Raw genomic sequence first — 23,376 nt, 5'->3', positions numbered from 1 at the left:
GAAGAGCACATGTGCATGTGGGCTCTAGAGCCAGGTGCTACCACTTACCAGCTCCATGCCCTTGCACCCATGCTCAAGTGACTGAGCTCTCTGGGTTCCAACTTTCTTTTACAAAATAGAGGCCATACCAGTACCCCGTTAGTAAAGTTGTTTCCTTAAAACTTAAGAAAAACACAGAGCCTTTCTTAGAAATCTAGCGCCTGGGCCACAGTAACTACTCAAATACCCAGTAAAACAGAATGCTCATACGCCTATGCTCAACCTCCCAGGCTGGGGAAACAGTGGGAAAGAGACCCACACTGCAGCTCCATATACTAAGGCTGACAAAGCTAGCCAGGTGACTCGTGTTCAACTTCACCATTTCAGAATAGGCAAGCAGTAAAAGTAAAAAACAAAAAACCCACATACATTCAGAAAAGATAGTTCGACCCTTCACAGGGAACCTTTCCACAAAGAGTCATGGATCAAAAGATGAGCACTGCCTGAAGGTGAACAAAGTGAATGTGGGAGTCTGGGAGGCAAGCAGAAAGAGCCACAGGCCAGGGTGGGCATTCAGCTCTCACAAGTACAAGGGAAGGATGTTCACACAGGGTTCCCACAGTAAAGAGGCCCAGAGATGTCCTGAGACAGGACCCTGAGGATGGCAAACTAAACTACAGGCTGTATGTGCTGCAGCTCAAGAGGGCTCCAACACTAGTAACTCAAAACTGCATTCCTGGGATTACAAAGACGTGTGTTATGATTCTGAAATAGATGAGCACAAAGGTGGTGTTATTTCCAGACAGCTAATCTGTCAGCTCAATTGTTTCCTAGTGTCAAAAGGAAAACAAATGAACATACATACACATGACTTTATTCGTTAGCAGTTTTTTTTTTAAATAACCGGAGCCAAATAATTTTCAATGAAGCTAATAAATGAAAACGACCTACACATGGATGGCACCGTCTTTTATAAAACTTCCACATACTCCATCTTGTTTCTCTTAATTACAGAATAGAAAGGGGGAACTGCTCAAGTAACAAAAAATCATGCCTGTACAATAAGACTGTAATACAACTGAGCAGAGCAATGGGATTAATTAAAGCCAACCACTTAAGTGGTTAAATATCCATCAACACATAACTAGTTTAATCTTCAAACTTCAGAAATTAAGGAGCAAAGGAGTTCTTTTTTTTTAAATATTTTTATTTATTTCTAGGAGAAAGAGACAGCGTGAGCAGGGGAGGGTCAGAGAAAGAGGGAGTCACAGACTGAAACAGGCTCCAGGCTCTGAGCTGGCAGTCAGCACAGAGCCCGACGCGGGGCTCGAACCCACGAACCGCGAGATCATGACCTGAGCGAAAGTCGGACGCTTAACCGACTAAGCCACCCAGGCGCCCCCAGATAGGCCCATTCTGACATTCCTCATCCCCAGGAAAGAAAACAAGCTGGAAAAGAGGGATGCATGGGGGTATCGAGGAAATATGCACCACTGTTGACCCTCAGGTTGACAGCTCTGTAAAACCCTCTGGAGGATTTTATAAGAACAAACCAAAATGGGCACTCCACATTGTTTCCAAGTCATAAATTTGTAAATATCTGCAAAAGCTGGCTACGTGCAAAAAGGCAGTCTTCAAAACCACCAAGAACCTTTCAATTAACATAATAATAAGTTTTTCATTCTCAAAGTAAAATCCAGGAACTATGTTTTAATACATACTCTTTGGATGGGCTTTAGGATTCTGAAAACTGTCTCCCTCAACTGTTCAATATTCATGTATGTGCATTTTTTCTGGAGAAAGGACCCAAAGCATCTGACACATTCTCAAGGTGACCTCTGACCTACCCCCAAGCTAAGAATTGAAGTTCTAGTGAGAGGCAGGGCTGGTCTCATCCTTGGCCTCTGGATCCTCAAATTATTCTGAGCTCCTTAAAGGACTGCATAAATCCAACAGTAAGAACTGTAGGAAAATGATGACCCTAACAGTGCTTAACACTTGTTTTTGATTATGGAATCTGAGCAGGCTTTCTGTAATACTAGAAGAATGTCAAGCAGCAGACTTTACAAGAACTTAAGTACAGAAACAGCTTAGCAAATGGCAAAATTACAACTGCAGCTTTCACAGGCATGGATGCAAGATGAACCCAGTCTACTGAAATGTTCTCCGTTACAATTTCATTCATGGAAGCGTTTACTGAAATTTATCTACCTGGTCTCTTTTCTGAGTCTTGCCCTCTGCTTCCTCGAAGGTATAAGCCCATCTCACCACTGTACTTCTTGAGATCCATTTTTCTGCCCAACTGGCCTGAATCACCACTGGGAACTTGCATCATCTCACCCACCCAAGAGAGACTTTGAGACGTGGCTTGACTCCTCTCACAGCCCCCATGGAAGCCCCTCTGCACCTGGGGCCTGGTAAGATAAACCTTAGCGTTCATTTCATCCTCTACCAAAGGATTTGGGATACAAAATCCCTAATACCACCTTCACTTTACCCTTTTCCTGAGTAACTCACTCGAAGTTGATTTTAATTCTAACTTTTGACTTTGTATGGAAAATTAGCTTCACTTTCAGCCATCCAAAGTTTCTTGTTTGCAGTTAGGGAGCACACTACTTCTAATGTAAAAGACAGACCACTAAACCAAAGTGTTCCATCTAGCATGCCTCACAATGATGAGAAAGATGCTGCTGGAGCTACTGTTGGGGGTGAGCAAGTAGAGGGCAGAGAGGGGCTACAAGTGTCATGTTTGAGGCACGGTTGTTTGGCATTCCCATTCTGCACTGGTCAATGATGGGAAATGATCCAAAGCAGAGTCTTTTGCGATCAGACGGCATTACAGGGAAAGACTCAATCTTGAGCTCATGGTCAGTGTATCAGAGACAGGTAACAAGCTCTGATGTCCCTGTGTGAGACCCCAAGATTCAGCTGTGCCTGAGCCCTACTCCAGACATCTTGTCTGGAGAAAAGGCTTTCCTTTTAAGTAGTTTTATGTTTGTTACTTATACCAGAAAGACCTAACCAATAAAACTATTTCCTTTGAGAGACAAAGAGAGACACAGACACAGACACACGCAGACACACCTTAGACAGGCAGCTTGCCTTACACACTTAAAGAGACAAAAGGCCCCAAATGGAGTCACTTGTGCTAAGCCCCACAGCCACCAAACTGAGACTTAATACCTAATTATGGTTTCAACTTCTCCCAGGAGTGGAATTTTAAACCAGTGAATCTGGAATTACCTGGTCAGCACTAGTGAGGTCATCTGCCCAACAGACCCCAGCCCCTAAAGGAAGGGGACTCTGCCTAAAACAACCTGCTTCTTTGTGTTCTAACTTCACCCCACCCCTTTTACGTATAAAAAACCTTTCACTTTACATAGCTCTTTGGAATCTTCCTTCTATTTACTAGATCAGCTGTTGCCCAATTAATTAATGAATCATTGGATAAACCCAGCTAAGATCTTTAAAATTTACTCATTTGAATTTTAACACACACACACAACACTATATACTTCTTGTTTTGCCTGCTGCAGACTACTGACAACCTTCAGCACTACGTGCTTCCTCAACTCTGGGACCCACTCCACCCCCTACAAAGCTTTAGCAAGCCGTGGGTACAAGGAAGAAAAAAACCTTTCAGTGCAATTCCCCTGCTACTGGAAAGCATATGCAGCAGTAATTCTTGGAAAAGTGATGAAGAAATAGACTGCAAAAAGGTTAAAAAAGGAAAAATACCATCAAGGTACCCACAGTTTCAATTGGATATTATCTAAAACAGTATTTCACACTGTTCTGACATGACCCACAGTATGATCCACATTTTATCATATTCATCACAATACATAAAATCAAAGAGAAGGTTTTTATAAAATACTCCTGAATGTGTGAGACACTTTCTGGCAGTTTTTTCCCTTTAAGCAATGATTGCAACCTTTTAAGTTCATGTCATTACCTACAGTTTGAAAAAGATGTAAAACAACAGTGACTTTCTTTTAAAATCTAGATTCTGGTCAAAGTTTTCTGAAGCCTAAACCGAATACCTCATTTTACACAGGACAAACCAAGGCTTGAGAGGGTATGTGACTAGTCTAAGGCAAGTACAGTGTGCCCCTGCACCCAATTCTTGTGCATGCATACGCGTGCACACACACACCCCCAAAGCTGGCAAGTTTCCCCCTCCTTGCAGTTCTTCAGTTCTCCCATTTCAATCCTTACCGTAACAATCTGTTCCCACCAAATATGTTTCCTCAAAAAAAAAAAAAAAAAGGAAAATCCCCAAATTTATTTCAGCCCCTCCCCTTTTTGAACACAAAATATAAACAATCTCAAAGGCCAACTTGCCCACAGGTGTGTGTTACTGCCTGGGGTAGGACAAATGGGGACATTAGCCACACAGGAATTACTAATTCCTGTTTCTGGAAACTGCATAATACCAAGCCCAACACCTCGCCCCTGGCAAAGGATCCACAGTGTGCCAGTGCGTCTTGACCTGACAGCAACAAGGAACAAATACGGAGTTTCAGCCTTAAGTGGATATCAAAACAAGGAACATGACCACATGCAAAATAGGGCCTGAGCCCTTCAAGTAGAGCAAAGGAAGGACTCCCTTCAGACCCTGCTCAATCCAAATACCATACAGATGTTAACGGTTCCCCCCTTCTGTCCACCTGCCAATGCTCAGGTGGACAGATCCTACTTCACAAATAAAGAAACTGAGGTCTAGAAAGATTATGTAACTTGCCTGAAATCAAAACTAGAAGAGGTCAGGGCTGGGACTGAACCCTGACAGTGGGTGCCACAGTTATCCCCCTCCAGTGACACGGTTCCAACCTAGTCTGCTCCCTATAGCCCCAAGACTTGGAACTTCCTATATTGGGCAGAACAGGCCAACACTTCTCTAAGAAAAAGGTCACAGAACAGCATATACCTAGGATGAACTATAAGAAGTCCCTGTAATTATGTCACAGTTCAAAAGGAAAAAAATGGGGGAGGGGCCACCTGGGTGGCTCAGTCAGTTAAGCACCTGACATTTGGGTTTCAGCTCAGGTCACCATCTCATCTCACAGTTCCTGATACTGAGCCCCACAATGGGCTCAGCACTCACAGTGCGGAGCCTGCTTGGGATTCTTTCTCCTCTCTCTCTGCCCCTCCCCTGCTCGTGTTCTCACTCTTTCTCTCTCTCTCAAAAGAAATAAACTGAAAGAAAAAAAAAAAGAAGAAAAAGAAACAACCTATTCATTCAAGTACCCTCAATCTGTAGTTGACTTGGCTGATCTTTGAAATAAAGATACTCTCCCGGTGGGTTTAACACAAACAAAAAACACCCCATATGGAACTGGATCCTGACAGTCCCTATTAAGGGTTGACTGACATCAACTAATTCTTCTGGTCAACAAGGCCCAAAGTAGCAGGGCCTCAGCTTCCCAAGGAACTCCACTTACCTGGTCCATCTAGCTCCCTGCCTCTCTTCCAAGGAGACCCTGACTTGTGACACAAAACTTCCTGGCGACCAGAATCCTTTTTTCAAGCTCAGATGTCAACACAATTGAAATTAGGGCCAAAGAAGGCAAAGAAGGTAGGGAGAGATGCTGTGCTTATGCCCTAGAAAAGCTTTAGTCCACCAGCAACTTCTGGCACCCTGGCCATCGCCTTTACTCAGATAACCCATTTTTAATGAAATAGGGAAGTTACATTTTAGGCCCAAAAATACACCACATTAACTTTCCCTGCTGGATCATTTCCCCAAACTCTGCAGCCAACATCACAGAGTGGATGCCCTCAGAGCTGCTGAACTTCCCCTAATCCCATTACCATGACTTTAATCTCAATATCAGATAAAAACAAATCCTCACTTAAAAAAAGAAAAAAAACCAAACCCCTTCACTTGAAATCACCTTCTCCAAAAGATCTCCACTCACAGTTCACTTTGAAGAAAAAGACAACAAGGTCGGGGGGAGGAAGGCATGTCTAGAAGGCACCTGGCTGACCTTGGGGTCCCCTGGTGACACAATTTCCTGAAGTGCCAGCTGCTACACCTTTCCAGCTCTCTGGCGCTCTACTCTCATACCTGGCCGCCTCTTTCCACTTCTATTCTTCACCCTGGGCAATGATAGCAAGTAGCTAACCGTGAAAGGGTACAGCTTCACTTTACTCTAAGCGGAAAAATGGGCAGGTGAAATTTGCAGGAGGCTGAGTGAGAGGCTGAGAGCCACAGAGGTGGAAGCCAGGCCAGGATTCAAACTGGGGTCTGTGTCACACTGGTGGTATCAGTCTTTGAAGTAGCCTAGCAAAAACAAGACAAGACTGGATGCCAAGAAGCTGCTTGAGCCCTTTCCAGTCACCCTTCCCCAGAGTATTCAGATAACACTAGGCTCCTATCACAGGATTAGGAATTCCGAGGCTTGATTTCATGAAACAAAGTCCAAGTCTGGCAGGAGAGAGTAGAAAGGTCAAAGATCAAGACGTAGAGACATATCTGCGTCTCAGACGCCTTCAGAACATACTCGTGAGGAACTTTTATTTTTACCCAATTGCTTTTTGAGGGGAAAAAAGGTAAAAAAACAAAAAACCCCTCAGCCTTATAAACAAGACTCTTGGGGCGCCAGGGTGGCTCAGATGGTTTAGTCTCTTGATTTCGGCTAAGGTTATGATCTCACAATTCCGTGAATTCAAGCCCCACATCAGGCTCTTTGGTGACAGTGTGTTGTCAGAATCTGCTTGGGATTCTGTCTCCCTCTCTCCTGCCCCTCCCCTGCGAAATTTTCCTCTTTCTCAAAAATAAACTTAAAAAAATAAATAAACAAGACTCTATCAAGCTGTGATTGAACAAATGGGACATTCATGGAACTTTTCTGGAAAACTGATTTGTATCAATATTTTTAAAGAATGCACACCCGCTGATCTAGTGATTCCCTCTCTAGATATGAAAAAGGAGAAAACTTGAAAATCGTCCAAAAATAAATTATGGTACATTCATATGAAAAATATTAGGCAATTATTTAAGTAGTACATTTCTGAAATGTTCACAATGTAATCTTTTTGAAAACTTAAAAGAGTATAATCAGTTTTGTTACTAACAGGAAAATATTGGAATGAGATTAAAGGACAGTTTTTGACATCTAACACTACCTTAACATTGTTATTTTTCAATTTATTTCAAATGACCACTAACTACTTTTGTTTAAAGAAAAGAATCCTTACAATCTCATTTTCAAATGATACAGACCAATAATCACTGCTATTTCAGGGTTTGGTCAAGAATGGGACAGATGGCTGTTTGCCCTAACTTTGACACTAGACTTCATCTATGTCTTTAGAAGAGAATATATCCCATGATTTAAGCTGGGATGTGAGGATGCAGTTTGAGAAGTTGTAGCCTATTTTAGCCCGAAAAAGAACAATTTAAGGGTTTTAACAATTACCCTTCTCAACAGAAGTTTGGGGTTCACCTTCCAGATGGTTTTCTGTGCCTTACCAGCATTTTAAACTGTTCTCTAAGAACGTACAATTTTTAAACACTAAGTTGGGATCAAACTATGCAGGCTGTGCTACGTGCAACAAGCTGACATCTGTGCACTTCCATTCCCTCACTTTTTTGAAATGAGTACACCCATAACCCATGAAGCTTTTCCTTTAACCCCTTGTGAAAGCACTAGAAGATGAAGGCAGTTAAAAACTCATTGCACACCCTCAAATAGTTACCATGTCCCGCAATTCCACTCATAAATATCTACCCCAGAAAAAATACACATATGTCCACACAAAATCTTGCATATAAATGTTTGCAGCAGCACCATTCACAACAGCCAAAGTGGAAACAACCCAAATATCCACCAACTACTGAATGGATAAATAAAATGTGGCATGTATTCACATAATGGAATATCATTCAGTAATAAAATGAATGAAATACTGATTCATGCCATAGCACAAACCAGGAACACATTATACTCAAAGAGGTCAGACACAAAAGGCTACATATTGTATGATTTTTGAAATATCCAGAATACACAAATTTATAGAAACAGAAAATAGATTGGTGGTTGCCAGGCATGGGGCAGGGGAGAGAATGGATGGAGAGTGATTGCTAATGCACAGAGGTTTCTTTTTGGAGGGATGCAAATGGCCTAACATTGGTTGTGGTGATGGGCGTACAACTCTGAATAGACTAGGAACTATTGAAATGTACACTTTAAACCAGGTAACTGTACAGTATGTCAACTGTATCTCAACACAGTGGTTCTTTCTTTAAAGGGGCACTTTGGTGGCTCAGTAGGTTGAGCGTCCTGCTCTTGATTTTGGCTCAGGTCATGATCTCACAGTTTGTGAGTTTCAGCCCTGTGCTGGGCTTTGTGCTGACAGCAGAGCCTGCTTGGGATTCTCTCTGTCCCTCTTCCACTCATGTTCTCTCTCTCTCAAAATAAATAAATTTAAAAAAAAAAAGAGAGAGATTAGGTGGGATATTACAATAATGTAATGCTCAAGTTATACACAGTTTATATGCAATTAAGCATTGGGGATGAATACATTAATAAAGAATGTACCAACCAAAGAAAAGTCACTTTTTGTCTTCCCCTGCACATCGTAAGAGCTCAGGAAGTAATCACTGAAACTGACTGGGCAATTGTATTCACATGAAAGCCAAATATTAAAAAACAAAACAAAAACTCGATGTTTAACAACACACACAAAAATCAAGTTTTTATTAAAAACACGAGATTCACTTTAAGAAATGCTACCCATACGTGTTTATTACCCACTTCATCTCCCTCTTAAAATACTTTTCCCAGGCCAGTGCTGAACCACAGCCCAAACCCACTCACCACATTTCAAACTAAGTGGGAAATGTACACTAGACAGTGCACAGAAGCAATTGCATGCCACACTGACTGGACTATAAGCAAGTTTACTGCAATTTCTGGGCCTTAACATCATGGTTAAAATGCACATTCCTTGTAAGTCACTGCTGACCAACTATGTCCACTCCTAACAATATTAAGAGAAATTATTTGCATTTGTTATTAAGGACACGACAAATTCTTTTTTAAATTTTAAAAATGTTTATTTTTCAGAGAGAAAGAGAGACAGCAAGCAAGCGAGGAGGTGAGGGGCAGAGAGAGTGAGAGAGTGAGAGTGAGAGAAGAGAGTGAGAGAGAGAGACCTGAGGAAGACACAGAATCCAAAGCAGGCTCCAGGCTCTGAGTTGTCAGCCCAGAGCCCTATGCGGGGCTCGAACCCACAAACTGTGAGATCATGACCTGCGCTGAAGTCAGACACTTAACTGAGCCACCCAGGTGTCCCAGGACATGCCAAATTCTTGCTCACTTATCTTCCCAGCTTGTTCACTCTAAGAATACTTTAGGTCCTCTTCTAGACGCTGAGGATACAACAGGGAATTAAAATAGGTAAAACCAAGCAAACAAAGCCCTGCCCGCAAGGAACTCACATTCCATTAAAAAATTAAAATAACTTCAAATTTTATTTTTATAGACTCCTGTTCAATGATTTAAAAATACCCGGTCAGCATCTGCAAAGAATCCCCAATATTCTCAATTTGCAAACATGCAGTCTTTGCTAAACAGCAAAATTCACAAAGATCTATGAAATATTAGCAGCAGTTTCCAATGTCAAGCTTTTCTTTCCTTCTTATACATGTGCTGGGAACATAAAGACAAACATCTACTTTATAAGTTCATTCAAAATCAGAAATCAAAACACTCTATAATTGACACAGATGACAGGGGGTTGTCAAAAGATTTAACAGCGCAAGAGTCTACAAATCACTGAAGTACCAAATGGTTTTTGCTTTAAATTAAGAACAAGGACTCCAATCTCCTTCTAGATCTGTAAATCTCAAGTCATTCAATAACCTGAATTGTGTAACAGAAAAATATTGCATCCCCCCAACCTTAAAAAACAAAAGTGCAATTTAGTACAAAGATTACAACAACCTGCTCAAAAAAGTAACTTTTGGAAACAAAGTCTAAATTCCTTTGAACAATTCAATAATTTAGTGGAAACATTACAAAGTAGCCAACAATTCTCTTGCAGTTCTTAGGTAGTTTTTTTCCCCCCTCCTTATCACCATCCAAGCTAGGGAAGCTAGCCCTATCAGCAACCCAGAACAACCAACCTGTCCTTAAAATGTAGCCACTTTGAAGTTCCAACGTTCTTCTGTAGGCAGAGCTCCGGGCCTTCAGCAAACTGGCTGTGACTGAATTCCAGCCAGATACACAGAGGTGTAATAAGCTCGTCTCCGTCCAGTTAAAACCAACTAAAATGATTTTATTAAGAGCTTTACTCCACAGCTTGACCTCTTAGATACTATGTTTCCCACCAAGAAAAGGGGTATGGTGGATAACAGGGGAGCAATGCATTTTGTTTCAGATCATGCTTTTCCTTCTAGATTTAGTCAATGGGAACCATCTGAGAGGTTTATCTTCTCCAGGTTGAATTTTGGGGTAGAAGAGCTTGGTTATCTATAATACCTTGAAGGAAAGATCATCACCATCCAAAATAAACTGAAAGGAATGTTTTATTAAATTACTGGCAAGACGATAAAACAGACTGTACCACCACCCAAAACCTACTTGGAACTGAAAATGAAAACGTTCATAAATACTGTCGAGTATAGCTTTACCACTTACAAGACTACAAATTCTAAGGGCTAACAACTCAAGGAACTTGACAGCCCCATTCATAAAAAATCTCCCAACCATTATTATACTACCAAAGAGCCACTGGCTTAGAGGTACAGAGATTTGGTTTTTGTAAACACGGACAGGTAGAGCCCTTTCCAAGGGAAGCAAAGACACTTCAATTCTCATAAAGCACAAACTCCAAGAGAATACTTCTTGCATCCAACAAAACTGAACCCAAAGACCACTTCTTGCACACACAAAACTGAACCCAAAGACCAAGACCATAAACCTCGCTAGGTTGCAGAAAACACGGAGTAAAAAATAAAAATAACATTTCAAAAAACAATGCGTGGTCCTGAGTAAATGGGAGGTCAGCCACTCAGCAAAAGCACATGACTCATCCACGGGCCTGAATGCAAGTATTTACACTGTCCACTATACCAAACTGGGATTTCCCATTTTCATCCAAGGCCGGGCCTTGGGGGCAGCCGGGTAAAGTTATGCTGTTTCCGTTTTTTTTTTTTTTTTGGGGGGGTCATTTTATTTCGCTGAATCACAACTCCCCCACATCCCCACCCCAAACCACCACCCCACACAACACGGCGAACAGAAGAGGCCGTGGCAAGGACGCCAGCGAGCACCGACCGAGCAAAACAAAGCGCCCAGCGCACGGCTGCCAGGCTGGGAGTGGGTGGGTAAAGGGGGTCAGGCTCGCCCCACACAGCACCGCTCCCAACCCCGGGGGTGTCTCGGGGGAGACGTGCAGCGGCAGTCTCCTCCCTCCCCCTGGGGACCAGACCCATTCTCCGCAGAGCTCCGGGGACCGCCGGGAAGGCGAGGAAATGGGGGCGGGGGCGCGCTGCCCCAGCTCGGGCAGGAGGACCCAGGCCACAGCGGAGAGCGCGCTGAGCCCGGCCCACGTGAGCGCCTGGGCAGCGGCCGAGCCCGCCCCGGGGGACCGCAGCCGGGGACAACGGCGCCCGCGGCCACCACGCCGGGCCCCGACTTACCGGGGCCGGGCGCGCCGCGGAGCCCGCGGCGGCCGCTTCCTCCTCCTCCTCCTCCTCACTTGACAAAATGGCGGCGGCAGGAAGTGCCGGGCGCCTCGGCCCGCCCCCCGCCCGCCCCCGGCCACCCGCCCCGCCGCGGCGCCCGCGCCCCCCGCCCGCGCCCCCGCCCCGCCAGCCGGCCCAAGCCGCGGGGCGGCGGCGCCAACGGCCGAGCACCCGCGAGCGGCCCGGCCACTCCGACGCCAACGGCGCAGGCGGCCCCAGCCGGGCGCAAGCGGCACCGCGCGCGGACGCGGGAGGCCCGCAGGCCCGAGCCCGCGTCGCCCCGGCCTCTCCGCCCCCGCGCCGCGCCGATGGCGTAGGTGCTGGCGCACCGGCCCCATTACGCAATGCAGGTTACGCGGGCCGCGCCGCGGGTCCCCGCCGGCCGCCCCGCGCCGCCCGCCGCCCCGAAGGGCACCGGTCCTCACCTGAGACGCTAGGCCGCACGCCGCCCCCGCCGGCCGCCGCCGCCGCCGCCCCCTCCTCTTCGGGCTGCCTGCGCGGCGCCGGGGCGCGCCCGCCGCGCCCGCCGCTCCGCCGCGCTCACAGGCCCCGCTCGCCTGCGGGCACTGCCGGCAGCCGCTGCCGCCGCAGCCACCGCTTCGGCTCCTCGGCTGCGGGAGAGCAGAACAAACAGCCCAGCCGCCGCCGCCGCCGCCGCCGCCGCCGCCAGCGCACTGACGTCACCGCGTACGCTGCGCGCGCGGCCCCCCGCCGCCGCCCGGCGTGCGCGTCCCGCGACCGCGCCCGGCGCCAGCGAGCTCCGGAGAGCTGGCGGGCTCGAGGTGAGTAGCTGAGCGGGGGGAGCGGTGGCGGGCGCGCGGGGGAGGGGGGGACCCCTGGAAGGGAGGGTGCAGGGATCCGGCAGACAGAGGGAGTAGACCCTGCAGACCGAGGGAGAGGACCGAGGAGAGACCCCTCAGGTTGAAGGCAGGGACTGAGAAAAAGATCTGGAGGCTGAGAGAGAGGTGCAAAATGTAAGAAGGGTCTGCCGAGGAGACCCTCAGCGACAGGGACGAAGGTGTGGAAAGACCCCAGAGACTCGTGCAGAGGCCGAGTAGGGCCCCTCATCCCCGGGTGGGAAGGCGGCAGTGTGCTGAGGGACGCTGGGACGCTTCGGTCCGCGAGCCGCGGCGGGGGTGCGGGGCCGGGCGCAGGGAGGGGGCGGAGGCGACGGTGCGCGGTGCCGGCGGCGTCTGTCCCCGCCCGTCGCCGCTGGCGTCCGAGGGCCGGGAGCGCGGTCCCTCCAGCCGCCCCCGCCCCGGCCCGGAGACCCGCGGAGCAGGTCCGCTCCACGGGGCCGGGGGTTTAGGGGTTAGGTCGCTTGCGGTTTAAAAAGAGGATTCTGGCGATGCCTGGCCGGCTCAGTCGGTGGAGCGTGCGACTCTCGGTGTGTCTGGGTCGTGAGTTCGAGCCCCACGTTGAGCGGAGAGCTTACTTAAAAAAAAAAAAATCAACTTTAAAAAAGAAAATAAAATGATGACCCTGTGAGGTGTTTAAACGGAGAAGCATCACCTTTCCCTTTTGCCCTTAGCTTCACTCTTGTAGCGTTTTTATTCCTATCGTTTAGAAATCGCAAATGCCGTTCTTCTATAAAAAGTCTAAAAATTCTCCCGACGGCCCCTTCGTTCAGAATATATTAATAGAGAATAGCAGTCAGATGGTTTTGTCTCTGTCGTGGTGTTCGCTCACTCTTCAAGGGCAATCAGCGCTGTTGGGTCCGAGCAAAGTGAAGACTTAATTGCATCCGTTACTTTAGCAAAGCATGAGATAACAAATAGTTAAGTGCAAGAAATAAGGGAAGTGACTGCAACTGATTTATTAGGCAGCTGCCTTCTAATTATGTATTACAGAATATTGAAGTTTGTGAGTATCTTCTGGCTCCGTATTTTGCACACTCAACAATTTGTGGAAGAGGGTCAGAAAGGGGAAAAGAATAAGAAGGTATATGCAGACTATGTGAATATGGAATAACAACTTTTTTAAAGAAAACTAGAATATATCCATTTTAAGCTGTCAATCCCATGGTTGTCTTCTTGCATTATCTACTTAATTTATTGTTGTTTCTGGTAATGTTTTTGGAAGTAATTTGGAGCCACCAGTTTGCAAGTCACATAAAATTTTTGGTTTTTACTCCACAGCCACACGTCATTTTAGACAGAATTTACAAACTACAAAGGCAGTTCCAAGAGCTTTTAAAACAAGTGTCCTCTTTCTGTCTTCCATAGGGTGGAGCCTAACTCCTCACAGGGAGCCTGGACTCAGAAAATATTTATCTGGTTAAATTAGTTTGATAAAAAATTTTGTTTTTTAATAGTTCACAATTTTGAATAAGTTCTTATTGTTCTCTCTTGTTATTACTGTGTTTGCAATATTAAAGGCCAGAAGAGATTAATAAAAATATTAAGGAATGAGCCATGAAGTACATACTGTAATTTTGTATGGCTGTAAATATATATTCATTTATAAAAAACATTTTTTTTTAAACTTTTTTTTTTTAATGTTTTATTTATTTCTAGGAGAGAGAGAGAGACAGCGTGAGCAGGAGAGGGTCAGAGAGAGAAGGAGACACAGAATCTGAAACAGGCTCCAGGCTCTGAGCTGGCAGTCAGCACAGAGCCCGACGCGGGGCTCGAATCCACGAACCGCGAGATCATGACCTAAGCGAAAGTCGGACGCTTAACCGACTAAGCCACCCAGGCACCCCTATAAAAAACATTTTTAATGTTTATTTATTTTTGAGAGACAGACTGAGCATGAGCAGGGGAGGGGACAGAGAGAGAGGGAGACACAGAATCGGAAGCAGGCTCCAGGCTCCGAGCTGTCAGCACAGAGCCCGACGCAGGGCTCAATCACGACCTGAGCTGAAGTTGGATGCTTAACTGACTGAGCCACCCAGGCGCCCCTGTATTATTCATTTTAAATAAAATAACACGTGAAACCATTCAACCTGAAAATTACAAAAGAATATAGAGGAAAAATGAAGTATCCCTCTTATCTCTTCCCCTCCCTCGCCAGTGTAACCACTATTATCTCTTCCGTGCGTATTAGACCTGTGCTGTCTGATAGGACCACGCAAGGCTATTGAGAGTTTGAAATGTAGCTGGCCCAAATTGAGATGCACTGTAAGTGTAAAATACACATTGCACTTCAAAGATTTAATATTTAAAAAAATGTAAAATATCTCTTCTTAATTTTTATGTTGATTACATGTTGAAATAATGTTTTATATATTGGGATAAATAAAATATTTAATTTTAGCTGTGGTTTTTTTTTTTTTTTTTAACGTTTATTTATTTATTTTTGAGAGGAACAGAAAGAGAGTGAGCAGGGGAGGGGCAGAGAGAGAGGAAGACAGAGAATCCCAAGCAGGCTTCTCGCTGTCAGTGCAGAGCCAGACACGGGACTCGAACTCACAATCCATGAGATCATGACCTAAGCTGAAACCGAAAGTTGGATGCTTAACTGACTGAGCCATCCAGGTGCCCCTCTTTTTACTTTTTTTTTTTTTTATAAATTTTTTTTTTTTAATGTTTTATTTATTTCTAGGAGAGAGAGAGAGAGACAGCGTGAGCAGGGGAGGGTCAGAGAGAGAGGGAGTCACAGACTGAAACAGGCTCCAGGCTCCGAGCTGGCAGTCAGCACAGAGCCCGACGCGGGGCTCGAACCCACGAACTGCGAGATCATGACCTAAGCGAAAGTCGGACGCTTAACCGACTAAGCCACCCAGGCGCCCCTCTTTTTACTTTTTTAATGAAACTACGAGAAAACATAAAATTACACGTGCAGCTTGCAAAATATTTGTATTGGACAGCACTGGTCTAGAGGGGTGATTTTTGGTTTGTTTTCATTTTGTTTTGTTTTGGTCTTTTTGTGTGTGAGAGACATTTTATTTATTTTTTTAAAGTAACCTCTATCCCCACTGTAGGGGGCTTAAACTCACAGCCTCAAGATCAAGAGTCACTTGCTCTACCAACCCAGCCAGCCAGTTGTGTCCCTCCCCCCCTTTTTTTAAGGTATAGTTGACACACAATGTTATATTAGTTTCAGGTGTACAACATAGTGATTCCACAATTTCATACACCTTCTAGACTTTTTTATGCATCAATACGTATCTACATATAGAAATAGTTGGGTTGTTATAAAAGATAATTTTGTATTTGTTTATTTGTAACATGCTTTTTCTCATTTAATACATTTTAGAAGCCATTCCACATGAATACTCCCAGATCTGCCTAACTGAGAGATAACACCAAGATGACACCTATCTGATGACTGATCTGGTATGGATTGATCATAATTTATTTAGCCATTTTCCTATTAACATTTAATTCATTTCTAGTTTTTCATCATAATAGTATTACAGTGAATATCCTATACATTTACCATTTGTTTTTCATACCTGCCAGTATTATTCCAGATTAAAAGAATAGGGGCACTGGGGCACATGGGTAACTCAGTCAGTTAAGCATCCAGCTCTAGATTTTCGCTCACACCATGATCTCATGGTTTGTGAGATCAAGCCCCACATCAGGCTCTGCACTGACAACCTATAGCCTGCTTGGGATTTTCTCTTCTCTCCCTCTCTCTCTTCCTCTCCCCTGTTCAAGCTCGCTTTCTCTGAAAATAGATAGATATTTAAGAAAAAAGAAGAGGGGTGCCTGGCTGGCTCAGTTGGTGGAGCATGTGACTCTTGATCTTGGGGTTGTGGGTTTAAGCCCCACGCTGGGTGTAGTGATTGCTTAAAAATAAAAAATAATAATAGGGGTGCCTGGGTGGCTCAGTCAGTTAAGTGTCCAGCTTTGGCTCAGGTCATGATCTTGCAGTTTGTGGGTTTGAGCCCACCTCAGGCTCTATGCTGATAGCTCAGAGCCTAGAGCCTGCTTCAGAGCCTGTCTCCCTCTCTCTGTCCCTCCCTTGCTCGAGCTATCTCCCTCTCTCAAAAGTATATAATCATTAAAATAATAATAATAATAATAAACTATATAGTGTTTTCTTTTTTTTTTTTTTTTTGTTGAACTGAATCTTTTTTTTTTTTAATGTTTTTTTTTCTTTTTATTTCTAGGAGATAGAGACAGTGTGAGCAGGGGAGGGTCAGAGAGAGAGGGAGTCACAGACTCTGAAACAGGCTCCAGGCTCTGAGCTGGCAGTCAGCACAGAGCCCGACGCGGGGCCCGAACCCACGAACCGCGAGATCATGACCTAAGCGAAAGTCGGACGCTTAACCGACTAAGCCACTCAGGCGCCCCTATAGTGTTTTCTTAAAAGCAGGGACAAATTTATAAACCAAATAAGCTTTGGAAAAACTGGAAGTGTTTAATTTCTTAGGGCCTGAATCCATGCCCACTTTCAAATGAGAACTTGCCAGTGAAGTTAGATTCTAGAATTTATAGTTAGGGCCTAGAGATGGTGAGGGACTCACCCAAGATTGCGCAAGATTGCACAGTTTAGACCTCATATCCCCTGACTCCATGAACACTGCCTGCATCTTTAATCTAGCTCCAGAGTTGACAGTTTTTTTCAATATTTAAAAAAAAAAAAAAGATAGTCACCATTCTATGCTTTGTGGGCCATACAATCTATAACATTGCCAATCTTTGGAACTCTGCCATTATAGCACAAAAAGTAGCTGTGGTTAATATATAAACAAATGGGTGTAGCTTCATCCCAATAAAATGTTACATATACTAAAATTAAGATTTCATGCAGATTTCAGGAATTGCAAAATATTATTCTTTTAACCGACTCTCCCTCTTTCTTTCTTTCTTTCTTTCTTTCTTTCTTTCTTTCTTTCTTTCTTTCTTTCTTTCTTTCTTTCTCTTTCTTTCTCTCTCTCTCTCTCTCTCTCTCTCATTTTGTTTTTTAGGACTTTATTGTTTTAAGTAATCTCTACACCCAACCCAGGACTCAAACTTACAATCCTGAGGTCAAGAGTCTCATACTGTACTGACTGAGCCAGCCAGGTGCCCTGATTTTTTTCCCCAGCCTTTTAAAAATATAAAAACCACTCTTTGCTGGAAGGCTATACAGACAGCAGTCCAGATTTGTCCCATAGACAGTAGTTTGCTGATCCCTGCCTTAGACTTGAGAGTCTAGGAAATTTATTTACCATTATATAGAAGGTATTCTACTTGCATTTTTTTGTTAATTCATTTTTTTTAGCAGTTTTAGGTTTATGTTAAAATTAAGTGGAAAGTCCAGAGTTCCCATATACTGTCTTCCCCTCTCGACTTCCCCCATTATTAACATGAATAGTGTGGTCTATTTGTTACAGTCGATGAGCCAATATGGATATGTGATTATTAACTAAAGTCCATAGTTTTCATTAAGGCTCATTCTTCATGTCATATAGTCTCATATGTGAGTTTTGACAAATCTGTAATAACATGTGTCCACCAGTTTGCTTGCCAATGTTTAACTCCTAAATTAGGAACAAAATAAGATTCAGAATAGAGCACTGCCATTCTGTCAGTCACAAACAGGTGCTTGATAGCCCTAAGGGTAATTTTTAGTTTCTGTACTTCATTAATTTGTATTTTGCTGTGTGTTTGCTTAGTTTTGAAGTGTTTGACAAACATCACTCACTGTACCACTCAAACTAATGAGATGCTGGAAGACCTAGTGTGAAGAGCTATATAATTGGAATTAAGAAAGTAAGTGATGGGGCGCCTGAGTGGCTCAGTCGGTTAAGTGTCCGACTTCAGCTCAGGTCATGATCTTGTGGTTCGTGGGTTCGAGCCCCATGTCAGGCTCTGTGCTGACAGCTCAGAGCCTGGAGCCTGCTTCGAAATCTGTGTGTGTGTCTCTCTCTGCCCTTCCCCTGCTTCGGCTTGTCTGTCTCCCTCTCTCTCTCTGCTCCTCTCTTGCTCACACTCTGTGTCTGTCACTCTCTCAAAAATAAATACACATTAAAAAAATTTTTTTAAGTGATAAAAAGCCTGAAAGTGGAAAGAAAATGCAGATGTTGTACATGGGATAAAACTGCTCAAGACGAAGAGATACACAGGTCAAAGACAATGCTAGCGGGAGTGTTTATATACTGCTCATCCTCCGGTCATTTTGGAAAATAGTATGGTCTTTATCTGGCGAAGTTGAGGCTCTGCGTTGAACTTCATGGCCCACTGATTCCAGTCCCTGAACCTTGCTGGTATACTGGAGAAGGTTCAGAACAGCTCTGTTCCAAAGACACCACCCTGAAGACAAGCCCGGTGTTCACCCAGGGCAGGATGTGTAGATTGTAATGTAATGAAAATGAACAAACCAACCACAGCCACACGCGACAACAGGGGTAAATCTTGCAAGCATAATGGGAAATCAAAGAAGGAAGGCCTGTGTGCTTATGTGATGGTTCTGTTGCTATGTTGATTTTTTTTTAAATGTTTATTTTTGAGAGAGTAAGAGACAGAGGGAGACACAGAATCTGAAGCAGCCTCCAGGCTCTGAGCTGGCAGTATAGAGCCCAACACAGGGCTCGAACTCACAAACTGTGAGATTATGAGCTGAGCCAAAGTCAGGTGCCCAACCAGCTGAGCCACCCAGGCGCCCCACTATGTTGATTTTTAAAACAAGAATGGACTGAAGTTTTCAAGGAAATAAATCTATCAAGAAAATCAAGTGGTCACCAGTGGTTGCCTGAAAGGATGACCCGGAAGGGCTGAGGGGGTGGGTGGGTATGGCCAATATCTGAGGTGTGGCAGTATTCTGTTTCTTTTTTAAAAATGTATTTTCCAAATCAAAGACCTGGCATGGCCCTGCTGATTCATCTGCACAAGTTCTACCCTGTTACTTTGTTTGTTTGTTTATTTAAGTAAACTAGCCCCCACGTGGGGCCGGAACTCAGGACTCCAAGATCAAGAGTCACTGCTCTACTGACTGCCAGCCAGGTGGCCCTATTACATTTATAAGCGTATGGTAGTATGGTACTGTTAACTATAAGCGCAGTGTTGCATAGGACTTCTCTAGAGCTTTTTCTTCTTGCGTGAAGGAAAAGTGTTGTGCTTTTTCCGTGCGTTAACTTTGTAATTATTCATTCAGCTGTACCTGTGTTTTATGCACATTTTGTGTTCTGCTTCAATTTTTTTTTGCAAGAATGGATGATATATACATAAAGAAAACTGTGCCTGAGCGAGAGAAGTAAATAGAAAAGGCAGATGATGAGGTTGAAATGCACAAACTTCTGAATGTATGGCCAGGAAATAAGCAACATCATAAGACACCTTCCAGTTTGAGACTCACACAGAAGGCTGGTTATGCCAAACTGTAGAGACTGCTCAAAAGCGTTGCTGGTAAAATTTTGGTCATGAGCCACTGACAGTGCCAGGGTTCAAGGCCCTGTGGAATCATCATGGCATCAGAATGGGTGGCAATGAGCCAAGTGAGGCTGTTCCGACTGCTAAAAAACAATTCTTTGGCATTTGCTGAGCAAGGGAAGGTTTCTGGACCAATTTTCACCATGGTTGGAACCAGGCCATTGTGGGGAAGGATGCATGGTAGAACATATTTTAGCAGGGACTCCACGAATTAGGCTTGCTTTAAACTTTGGTGGGAATAACCAGTGGTCATCGGTGTAAGTACACGTCAGGACTGAAAGCCTCCATCTCTCTTGTTCCTTTCTTCTTCAAGAAAAGTGGGCTGTTGCCTCATTTGTGTATTAGAAAGGGATTTACATCTGGATTTAGATAATCCTAATCAGATAATTATCTGATAGGCAACTTTCAAAGATGGCCCGCAGTGATTCCCCACCTTCTGGTATTCACATCCTTGTGTAATCTCCCGTTGAGTGTGGGCTGGACCTAGTGATTTCCTGGTAATGATACAGAAGACTGACTTTCATCTGGTTCATGTGTTTTGCTTTCTCAGCTGGCACACTTTCGTGAAGCAAGCTGCTGTATCAGAGGCTGAGGGTGGCTTCTGGTCAATAGCCAGCAAGGAGCCAAAGCCCTCCTTCAGTCCAGCAGCTGCAAGGAACTTAGTTCTGCTAACCACCACGTTGTCAACATTGAAGGGATCACCTTCCATAGTCAAGCCTTCACATGAGACCGCAGCCTTGGCCAACATTTTGCAGCTCTGTAATTCCAACTAAGGACTCCGCTAAGCATTCAACTCTTAATCTCAGCTCAGATCTTGATCTTAGGGTTGTGAGTTCAAGCCCTGTGTTGGGCTCCACGCTTAAAAAAAAAAAAAAATTCCCAGCAGCACTTTTCACAACAGTCAATATGTGGAAACAACTTAAATGTCCATTACTGGATGACTGGATAAACCAACGTGGTATATACATATTATTCAGCCATAAAAATAAATGATGTACTGATACCAGCTACAGCAAGGAGGAACCTCAAAAACATGCTTCGTGAAAGAAGTCATACTGAAAAGGTGTATTGAATGGTTCCCTCTACATGAAATAGCCTGACTACATAAATCCAGAGACAGCAGATTAGAGGTTCTCAGGGGTTGGGCGGAGGAATGGTGTTACTGAGAATGGGGATATAGTTTCCTTTAAAGGTGAGGAAAACATCTTGGAACCAGTTATAGGTGATGGCTGCCCCAACATTGTGAGTTTACCACATGCCACTGCATTGTCCACCTTAATGACTGAACCACCCAGGCACCTTTTTTTTTTTTATTTTTTTTTTTGAGAGTACAGTGTCCACTTTAAAATGGTTAATGGAGGAACACCTGGCTCGCTCAGTGGAGCACACAACTCTTGATCTCATGATTGTAAGTTCCATCCCTACATTGGGTGTAGAGAATACTTTGAAATATTTTAGGGGCGCCTGGGTGGCTCATCCAGTTAAGCATCTGACTATTGGTTTTGGCTTACTCATGATCACCTGGTTCATGAATTCGAGCCTTGTATTGGGGCTGTTTGGGAATCCCCTGCTTGGGATTCTCTCTGCCCCTTCCTTGCTCATGAACACATGCTCTCTCTCTAAATCGTCTTTTTTAAAAAATAAAATCTCTTAGGGGTGCCTGGGTGGTTCAGTTGGTTGAGCCTCCAGCTCTTGATTTCCACTTAGGTCATGATCCCAGGGTTGTGGGATGGAACCCCATGCAGGGCTCTGCACTGAGTGTGGAACCTCCTTAAGATTCTCTCCCCCACAATCGTACATGTGCTCTCTCAAGTATTTTGGGGGCCTCTGGGTGTCTCAGGTAAGTATCCCACTTCACCTTAGGTCATGATCTCATGGTTTGTGGGTTTGAGCCCTGCATCAGGCTCTGTGCTGACAGCTCAGAGCATGGAGCCCATTTAGGATTCTGTTGTCTCCCTCTTTTCCTGCCCCTCCCCTGCTCGTGCTCTGTATCTCCTTCAAACATAAATAAACGTCAAAAAATTTTTAATAAAATCTTTAAAAAATTTAAGTGAATGGCTCATTTTGTTGTATTTTACCTCTAACAAAGAAGAATGTTAAACTCAAATTTTTTTCAACAGTGCCAAATGTTTATCTCATTCATCTGACACCCACAGCCATGAGTGGATTGCCCCCTACCCCACTATATTCTCCCCCAAACTGAATTCTAATTTATCTATCTAAAGTGTACCTGCACCTGATAGTTTTGAGAAGAGTTATGTAGACTAAGTCCGCTTGTGGAAAACCAGCCTCACTGGCCCTATCTTGTAGAAGTAAAGAAGTGGCCCCATATTTTCTCAATGATCCAAGAGCCATCACCGTGAAGTGTAAAGCCACACCGTGGGTTTTTCCCATGCCCATCTGTTTACTAAAGTGCCCCAAGGAGGCTACTACCCCCCACCCCCCCCAAATGCTAAAAAGCTCTTCTGTTTATTCTTTAGTTCCTGAACTTTCCTGTGCCTGTCTCTCATCACTACTGGCCACAGTTGTGTGCAGGGACCACTTTCAGCCAGGTTGTCAGGCAGTGGAAATGGTTTTTTTTTATGGTCCAAAACTTAATGGGAGAGGGCGTAGTAATACTAATGACTACGCACTCTTTTAGGAATCTCTACACCTAGGGTGGGGCTTGAGTCGCATGCTCTTCCAACAAGCCAGCCACCCCGATAATGTACTCCTGAATGAGCACTTTGCTCTTTACACTGTGTTGTCTACCCTTGAGCGCCTGCATTATTTTCATAAAAACTCCATGAAATCACACAAGCCCACAGTAGGGATGACATGAAGTTGAAATCAGCCTATTTCTAAGATCTGTCTGGGAAGAGCAGGGATGGCCAAATTCTCTAAACCCCTTAATAAATGGTGTTCTAGGTAAAGTTTATGGCCATTGGTGTCTCACAGATATGTGCATGATTTGGGTACCTGCATGTCTGACCGGTGACCCTAAAAGTTACTTGACCTCCCCCTCCAGCTTCTCCTCTGCCGGTGGAAATAACGGAAGGGAGGAAGCGTGCGGCTTATTCCTGTCCTCTCAGGAGGCAGAAGGGGATCCCTTTGTGCAATCCAGGTAGTTACTCCCATCTCGGGGAATGAGGGCCTGGTTTAAGGTAAGCTGAGGAAGAACACGATTCGTGTCACTTCAGTTGGGCGTGGAAGGTCTGTACATTTACAAGAGAAACAAAACACAACAGTTTCAGTTTTGTCATCCTTTTTCAGACTACTGATGTTCAGTGCCACCAACCTTTTTGCCTCAAGAGAAGAGACTTCGAAGGGCACGGACAAACTAAGGCCCCTGTGTCTAGTAGTGACCACACAATTCAGACACTGCTTTCTTGCTTACGGAGCAATTTATTTGTT

At 44.5% G+C, this 23,376-nt stretch overlaps 1 protein-coding gene and 1 long non-coding RNA gene across 5 annotated transcripts in view; one reads left to right on the top strand and one right to left on the bottom strand.

Annotated features, from left to right (window-relative positions):
• BRD4 (bromodomain containing 4) overlaps positions 1-12,325 on the bottom strand; it is an 85,119-nt gene extending 72,794 nt beyond the window's left edge. For 3 of the 4 annotated variants that reach the window (XM_039243376.1, XM_039243378.1, XM_039243381.1), the window contains exon 1: positions 11,633-11,683. The gene's annotated coding sequence lies outside the window, so the exon portion shown is untranslated. Of the gene's footprint in view, positions 1-11,632; positions 11,684-12,102 lie in introns of those variants that run through there. The other variant, XM_039243377.1, reaches the window with a different exon arrangement.
• Positions 12,326-12,415: 90 nt separating this feature from the next.
• On the top strand, positions 12,416-23,084 carry LOC120239161. Its single transcript, XR_005530375.1, has 3 exons — positions 12,416-12,459; positions 15,878-15,957; positions 22,991-23,084. It is a non-coding gene; the product is annotated as an uncharacterized LOC120239161 (long non-coding RNA).
• Positions 23,085-23,376: the final 292 nt, after the last annotated feature.

Source organism: Hyaena hyaena, unplaced genomic scaffold, assembly GCF_003009895.1.
Source record: "Hyaena hyaena isolate Hyena2069 unplaced genomic scaffold, ASM300989v1 scaffold_227, whole genome shotgun sequence".
Classification (NCBI taxonomy): Eukaryota; Metazoa; Chordata; class Mammalia; order Carnivora; family Hyaenidae; genus Hyaena; species Hyaena hyaena.
This window is presented reverse-complemented; position numbering and strand designations above follow the sequence as displayed.